Source organism: Danio rerio, chromosome 3, assembly GCF_052040795.2.
Source record: "Danio rerio strain M-AB ecotype USA chromosome 3, GRCz13ab, whole genome shotgun sequence".
NCBI lineage: Eukaryota > Metazoa > Chordata > Actinopteri > Cypriniformes > Danionidae > Danio > Danio rerio.
The window spans coordinates 22,470,128-22,478,734 of NC_141023.1; the positions used below are offsets into that span (position 1 = coordinate 22,470,128).

The 8,607-nt window shown below is 31.5% G+C and overlaps 1 long non-coding RNA gene across 2 annotated transcripts; it reads left to right on the top strand.

Annotated features, from left to right (window-relative positions):
• Window positions 1–3,009: 3,009 nt before the first annotated feature.
• Window positions 3,010–6,660, top strand: LOC137490563 (uncharacterized). 2 transcript variants are annotated; one of them, XR_015480750.1, is made up of 6 exons: window positions 3,010–3,515; window positions 3,761–3,904; window positions 4,622–4,738; window positions 4,830–4,871; window positions 5,193–5,323; window positions 5,664–6,660. It is a non-coding gene; the product is annotated as an uncharacterized LOC137490563 (long non-coding RNA). The 2 variants fall into 2 exon arrangements; XR_015480749.1 differs by having other exon boundaries at window positions 3,038–3,515; window positions 5,193–5,279.
• The last annotated feature ends 1,947 nt before the right edge of the window (window positions 6,661–8,607 follow it).

Genomic DNA, 8,607 nt, shown 5'->3' on the forward strand with positions numbered 1-8,607 from the left:
ACTTATTTATTTATTTTTTGAAAATAAACAATATTTTATACTTGTCTAGTGTTGAACAATAGTGGGTTTTTAGTAATTAACTTTTAAGTATAGTTACTTCGTTATCATTACAAAATGATGCTTAGTATAAACTTAGTGTTTAAAAATTACTTGGTAACACTTTATGTTGATGGTCCATTTAAGTATTAGTAGACTGTGTGCTTAATATCTGCTGATATGCTTCTTCAACAGACATTAAACTGACTTTAACAAGACAAGAAACTTGGTCACACTTTACAATAAGGTGAATTAATTAATGTTAATTAATGCATTTACTAACATAAACAAACAATGAACAATACATCTACTGCTGTATTTATTCATGTTAGTCAATGTTAGTTAATGAAAATAGAGTAGTTCATTGTAAGTTCATGTTAACTCATGGTGCATTAACAAATGTTAACAAGCATGGACTTGATGAAGCATTAGTAAATGTTCAATAATGATTAATAAATGCTGTACAAGTGTTGTTCATGATTAGGTCATGTTAGTAAATGCATGAACTAATGAACCTTATTGTAAAGTGTTACCAGAAACGCTAACCCTAACCCCAGCCTAACAGTCTACTTACAGTTGAAATCAGAATTATTAGCCCCCTTTGATTTTTTTTCTTTTTAAAATATTTCCTAAATGATGTTTAACAGAGCAAGAACATTTTCACAGCATGTCTGGTAATATTTATTTGTCTGGAGAAAGTCTTATTTGTTTTATTTCAGCGAGAAAAAAAACTGTTTTTATTTTTTAAAAAACATTTTAAGGTCAAAATTATTAGCCCCTATTTTTTTTTCAATAGTCTACAGAACAAACCATCGTTTTACAATAACGTGACTAATTACCCTAACCTACTTGGTTAAACTAATTAACCTAGTTAAGCCTTTAAATATCACGTTAAGCTGTATAGAAGTGTCTTGAAAAATATCTAGTAAAATATTATTTACTGTCATCATGGCAAAGATAAAATAAATCAGTTATTAGAGATGAGTTATTAAAACCATTATGTTTAGAAATGTGTTGGAAAATCTTCTCTCCTTCTCTCAGAAATTGGGGGACAAAATGAACAGGGGGCTAATAATTCTGACTTCAACTGTATAATGTAATAATAATTAGTTGGCATGTAAATGCAATGTAACTTAAATTCAACAAAAGGACCATCAAAATAAAGTGTGACCAGTTACTTTAAGTCTGTCTTGTGTTTTAGTTATGAGAATGCAAATTAATAAAAACTGAAGTTGATCAACAGTGTATTTTCCATGCAGCACTGAAGTGACAATATAAGGGCATTAATGAGAGCATTAAAATGTTCTTTGCAAAAATAACTCAAAAATGACTCTTAACAGTTAGGCTTTACTTTTTGGTGCAAGTAATATTTTTAAAGCAATTTTTTGAATAAAGTAACTAATAACTGTGACTAGTTACTACTTTAAAGGAACTAGCACAACACTGCTTCTCTAGAAGATGCTTCTTGATGTTAGTGTTTTTAGATATTTGGACTAGAAACTAAGTAAAAAAAAAGAAAAATCTACAACAACCCAGCATTCTTTGGATTGTGGACTGCGAAAATGAAGCCTTCTTTGTCCTGATTTTGACTGTTTTTCCCTACAAAGATCAATAGTGTTGTTTGAAGTGTGATGCTAGAGTTATAACATCATCTCTTAGTTGAAGGAATGATCAAACTTAAGAGGAAATTTGCACATTTCCAACTAAAGAAACTTGGCTGTGTTGGAATCTGGACTGTTTTTAGATTTTAAATTGTTTTTGTAGATTATATTACTTCTTACTGGTGTTTTGGAAATTTTTTTTTTTTTTTTTTTTTTTTTACTTACTAATGTTTACTGGTTACTTTTATCCAGCAGCGTTTTTATTTTATTTTTTAATTACCACTTTTATGTTATTTTTTTATTATTTTTTTTTACTTCTTACAGATATTTATTTTCACTTGTAAGTTCTTGTTAGAAGCAATTGTATTATTTGTATTATTACTTGTACATAAAGAGGTAATTATTGATTTTTTTTATTCTATTCTATTTAGTCCCCAACAGTATTAGACGTTTTAAAAATTGCCTTTTTATTCCTGCAATAAATATAATTAATATTTATTTTTAAGTTAATTTCACTCAAGTTTTTCTACCCCAAAATATGTATTATTTTATTTATTAATTTCAATATTTTATTTAATTTTAAAGTACTTGCTCCTGAAACACCCATTTATCCCATTTTAACAGTTTTGTTTTCTCTTGTCAAAAACTGCATTTGTTCATTAGATTTAAATAAAATGTCATGGTTGTTTTTAATTTATTTGGGTTCTCTTTAATTTTGTCCACATCCATATTTCAGTAAAAAAAAAAAATTATAGTTTAGTAGATACAGTAATTGGATCAGTTAGTATTAGTAGTTTGGGAAAAAAAAATATTTATAGAAATTAGCACTTAGATTTGCTTGTAATATGGGCATTTCCCATTGATGGGTTGCAGCCGAAAGGATATCCACTGCGCAAAACAAATACTGGATAAGTTGGCGGTTCATTCCGTTGTGCTGAACCCTGATTAATAAAGGGACTAAGCCAAAAAGAAAATGAATAAATGAATTTGCTAGTATTTATACTATGTCCCTTAATACAGTAAAATGCTAAATGTACATCATTATATTTTAAATACTGTATATCATCATATTCAAAAGGTATTTCATTGCCCATTGATCACATGACCCTATGTTATTAAATTAATTATTTTCCATTTGGCTGTAAAGCCTCAAACCCAAATTGCTGTTGCTGAAGCCAAAGGATTACACACCAATTAATTTCACATCATAATGTAATGAAACATATTTGATGCATCATTGCACACGGGAAGGCCAGTGTGTTATTACATCCACATTAAACACAAAACGAGTACAAAATATGAGAGTTTTAACTGCGGTTGCTGTGGCACAGACTGAGCGTTAAACCACTGGAGTATAAGCAGATTTGTGTGCAGATTTTTGTGTGCAGAGAAAGTGAAGTAATCCAGGTCAGCGAGTGTTTGTGGCCATATGGAGCTCTCACTGACAGCATCAGATTACCCTGATGTCGGACAAACAGGGGACGGCAGCACTCCATTCTTCAGGGAAATACCAGCTTTCCAAATGAATTCACATGGCCTAGTATATATATATATATACACTGTTAGACATTTCTGTAAATTACACAGTTATTTACTGTATTTCACCCAGTGTAATACTGCAAATTCCTTTTACGGTAAATAACTGTATTTACCGTTGCATTATGGGAATTTAGTGTGACGTCGAACAACATATACAGCGATGTACTGTATTTGTAAAAATTCGTGTATTATACTGTATTTTCCACAACTGCTTCAACGCCACCTTGCGGCGATTCGACTACTCTGCACCACATTTTGCCTGAGGACCCTGGAGCAATTCTGGAGGACAATTTATTAGTGTGCCTGAAGAACATACTGGATTTAACAAACTTTACTCTGGTAAGCTGAGGCAGTGTTTCATTTTACAGAATGTTTTGTGGACGAGAATAGAACAAAGTAAAGTATAAAGTTGGCTATGATTATTTTCTCTGGCTTGGCGTTATTTCGCCCATTTGAGAAATATATAATCTATTAAGATGTTACCTTTATTTAATTTATTACATTAACACTACTATTACTTTAAATAAGACTGTTTATGACTATTAGCCATTGTTCTCGTCATATCTTTTTATTTATTTACATAGGAACCGGTGTTGCAGCGGGTTTTGGTTTAGGAGGGAACCAGAGGTATGCAGACAGTTTTGGAGGACACTTAGCACGAGACAACGGTCCGGCAGAGAGTGTTTTCCCCCACAAGAATATGAATGAAAGACCAACAAATAATCCAGGTAAAAGCGCGTCTGTCTGTGCTGACAACACTCGACATTGATTTGAGCACCTCTATTGGCATTTGTTTGCTCGGCAACATTGGCTGAAGCGATCTTAAAATGGTAATGTTAACTGTTAGCTAAACTGAGCTAAGTTTATACTGAATTGGACTCAAACTCATTTTAACGTGCAACGTTTAACTTATATTGATTTATACTATATATATTAGATGTTGTGAACTTATTTTTCTCTGGTTTAGAGTAACTTATAACGTTAGCTTGAGAAAATAACATCGCGACGTAACCTATAAGAACGTTAACGTAAATCTATAACGTTACAATATGCATAGAGGTAAAGTTGGTTTTATATTCGCACATTCGTTCATTTAGAAGACTCTATACTGTTTACCATGTTACTTTGAATATTCGATCAGAATTAGCATGCCAGTATGACTTGAAATCAACATTAACACTGTTTATTTGACCGTGAGCATGTTGTACTTTGATAGTCATTAGCTGCTAAAATGATTTCGCTATTTAGAGTTTGCAAATAATACTTTTATGAAATTAAATTATTAAGGGGGAAGTCTGAATCTGCTAATATAAAACCAATTTTACCTCTATGCATTATGCTAATAACCACCTTTTTGCTATTTATTGTTTGCTAATTATTTTTTTATCACAACTCTTGACATTTGGTTTAACATAATTGTTACCATTATATTTTTTTCTGTTTAGATATGGCACTGGCACAGCAGCAGGTTTTGTCTGAAGAAACAAACAGCATTTCGGAGGAACATCTTGATCAGCACAGCCTTATGCTTAAAAAATAAGCAAGACCAGTAAGCAACCAAGGTAAACAAATAAAAAAAAGTTGTGTGGAGGTTGTGGATTGTAGCATGGTATTCTTATCTGTATTTTTGGCTTTTTTATGGTCTCAATATAGAATACTGGGAGCCTGCCTGTGCAAACTGGACCTCATACAACAGTAAGTACTGTACATCTATTTGTTTCTCAATATATTAACGTTACTTTTAATACAAAATGTGTCACATGTTTAGTTGCTAGCTAAATAAAAAAATCGTTTTCCCTTTTTTATTAAACCATTTAGTAGGTTTTTTTTTCATCTTTGTTTATAATATTTTTGAGCAGATTGAGGTCTGTCATGGGTCAGACATTTCAAAATACAATAATTAGTATTGGGATACATGCATTTGTCTATGTATTAAATGTCTTTTTCCCCATTTCATGTTGCCTAAATATTTTGTAATAAATAAAATAATACAATTTTTTGTATAAATAATTCCAGAGGATGAAACAAAATGCACAGCAACAACCAGAGTGAGCCAGAAGATAGCAGGAGAAGTAGTGAAGAGAATGACAACCATGAACAACAGTGAGTTATCCTTCTTTCACCAGCTAACTGAGAACTTGGATTAGGTGAGACACTCTCAATAATTGTATCAGTATTCAGTCAGTTTTAGTTTATTAGGAATACATAAAACAAATAGTCTAATCTGTCCTGCAGTGAATCAACCCATCACAAATGCTACAATGTTTTTGTAAAACCTTGTTAGGGAAAAAAATAAACAGGACATTCTGGTTAGTTTTCTTTTAAACATGGTAGTGAGCAGGTTATGAGCAGGAGCCAGTTGCTCAGTACCAGCTGAAAACTACCCCAACCTAGCTGCCATGCTTCGAAATAATTAACCAGTATATGATTTATTTTTTTTAAACAAGCTTCTTCTATGCTTATGCTAGTCTGTTTGTCCTTATCCAGAGTTCTTCATAATCCTGGACTGGGCCAAATCCTGACCAGATGCTGTGGTGGTCATGGAGGAGTGAATCCTAAAAGACACACGTGATCAATGAGTTTCCGCATTGATCCAATGGGCCAGCCTGACCACCCGCTGGTGAACTTTCAAGCCTCTGGTGCCTAGACTGCGGCCTTGCACAAGTTTGGCTAGAGGAGAACTGGTCGTGCCCAACTGAGCCTGGTTTCACTCAAGGGCTTTTATTCTACACTTTCGTCAGTTGGTGAAGTTTGTTCCATGCCACTGTCGCCACTGGATCACTTGGCTACGATTGGTGGATCGGTGGATTTGCTCTTCAGTGTTTGGACTTTCAGCAGTGACATTTACTGCTTCAATTCTGAAAACTGGACTGAAGCAGCTTCAATTTATAAGAACTTCTATGTTAAGCTGCTTTGACATCATTGATCTACATTGTAAAAGTGCAATAGAAATAAAGATGAATTGCATTTGAACATGTGAATTCAGACCTTGTTGAGCATTTGACACCAGAACTAGTAATATTTTAAAGTTGGGTTGTTTCTGAGTCGGCTAATAGTTACAAATATTTATTTTTCCAACAATATGCAATTCAGAAGTTTAAATTTTTATTGTACATGTATGTTCTAGTGCTTTGTGTGATTTATTTATTTTTAATGTGTTGATTTTATTGCTTAATGTAATTTTCACACATTTTCCTCAAATGCTTTAAGCATTATTAATGTTTTAAAGAATGGAATATTTTGTAATTGTGTCTGGTTTAATGTCAGTAGTACTTAGTACAATTGGTTTTTTTTTTCTCAACAATATGCAGGTCAGACACTTAAATTAGTTTTGTACATGTATGTTAATGTGCTTTGTCATTTTCAATGTTTTTTTTTCTTAAAATAAAATATTTTGAATGATTGAAATGTAATGTTTTTACACATTTTTAAGCTTGTTTTAAGCATCTCCAATGTTTTAAATAAAGAGTGTTTATTTTGTTAATATTTTGTAATTGTGTCTTTTTTAGGTCTATAGTATTAAAATAATATTAATAAAAATTATATTATAAAATATTTAGGACAAAATTAAAAGGTTTACAGTAGCTAACTGTTAACTTAGGTTTTTACAGTAGTTAACCATTTTCAGACACTACGGTAACATGCTGTAAACGGATTTACAGTTGTATACTGTAAATCTAAAATACAGTAACTTACTGGCAACAGTGTTGCCAGTAAGTTACTGTAAAAACCCTTTGAAATGTCTAACAGTGTATATATACATACTATTATTAGATTTTTTTACATTTTAATAAAAAAACACTCTAAGTATAGTGTATTATGCTATACACCTGAGAGCCCCTGAAATTGTATATACTATAGAGATTTTATCGTTGTGGCAAATGCTGTTAAATTATTTAATTTTCTTGTCGATGGTTGCACAAAACGTCTCCCTTTCACAAAGTGGTTTGTATTATATAATTAAGAAAAAAAATATTCTTTAGGTTTATGATTTTTTTTACTAATAAAATGTTTTTTTTTTTTTAGAACTGAACAGAGAGGCTTTTAGGAAGCAACTCTTTTCGATGGCATCAATGTGCTTTATTTGTCCATTATTTTGACCCTATGTTTTATTATGACAACCCAGCTAGACATGGGCTGGAACAAGATTCTGAGAGTATAACCTTGGATAAAAATACCACGGTTTCATGATATCACAGTATTATGATTACTACTCTGAAACATGTTCTTTTTAAATGTCTGGGTAAAAAACAAGGTCATATTTTATTTTGATGGTGTTTTTTTAATTTAAGCTACATTGCATATACCTGCCAACCAATTCTCATTAGATTATAAGTAGACTGTTAGGTTGGGGTGAGGGTTAGTGTAAGCTGACCTGCACTTGCAAAGTTTCTTATAGTGAATTAAATGTCCATTGATGGAGGCATGGAGCATATCAGCAGATGTTAAGCTGACAGTCTACTAAAACTCTAATGGACCATCAAAATAAAGTGTTACCCAAAAAATCAACCTTTTGAACACGGTATATTTTATTATAGGAAACATTTATAGTATTTTGGGACAATAAACATGTCAGGCTAAATAAATTAAAATAAATCATTGACCTCTGCTGTCTTCAATAGTTTCAAAAACAGATTTTTGAAAAGTTATCTTTGGAAATTTCTTTGGAAATAAAGTGAGTCACTGCAATGTTCAGTAGCATGCTTGGATGTTTGATTATGAGCGATTTGTTGCTCAAATGTTTCTTGAATCATGGACTGACCAAGTAGCATTTGATGTGAAGGATTCTTTTTTGCTGGAGATACTGTTGCTCTAAACTAAACTTTTAAAAAAAGGGGTAAAATCCAAATAAAAAAATACAAATACTTTAGCAATGGAATACCAGGAAATTTTAACGGTTTTAAAACCTTTAATTTTTAAAACTGCGGTAATCGGTTATCATCCCATGTCTAATGTATAGGGGAATTTGTGGTCTGTAAAAGTAATTAATTAATTTGTAAATTTAAATAGTTAATTTTGTAATTTGTTAATTTATATAGTTTTACATTTTTAGATTTGATATAATATTTGATTTAGGTGTGAGTAAAATATAGCATTTTTAGTCTATAGCTGATGACACAGAACTATTTTAGCAAAACATTTTAACACTTGTTTTTTTTTTCTTGTTATGAACATTTTTTAAAAAATGTTAAAGATTCTTCATGGAAACATGAATGCTATAAAGAACATTTATTATGACTGTACCCACATGACCTGAGTTGGTTGGGGAATGAGGAAATTTCAATTTCCCCAGTAACAAAAGATTACAGGTAGAAAGAACCAATCATTGGAATGAGAAACCTGTCAGTGTAAACTATTTAAAATATGTATTTCTTTCTTTTGGGAGAAGCTTTTTGTTTAGAGAGCTCCTCTCAGCCGTATTAGCTACAGT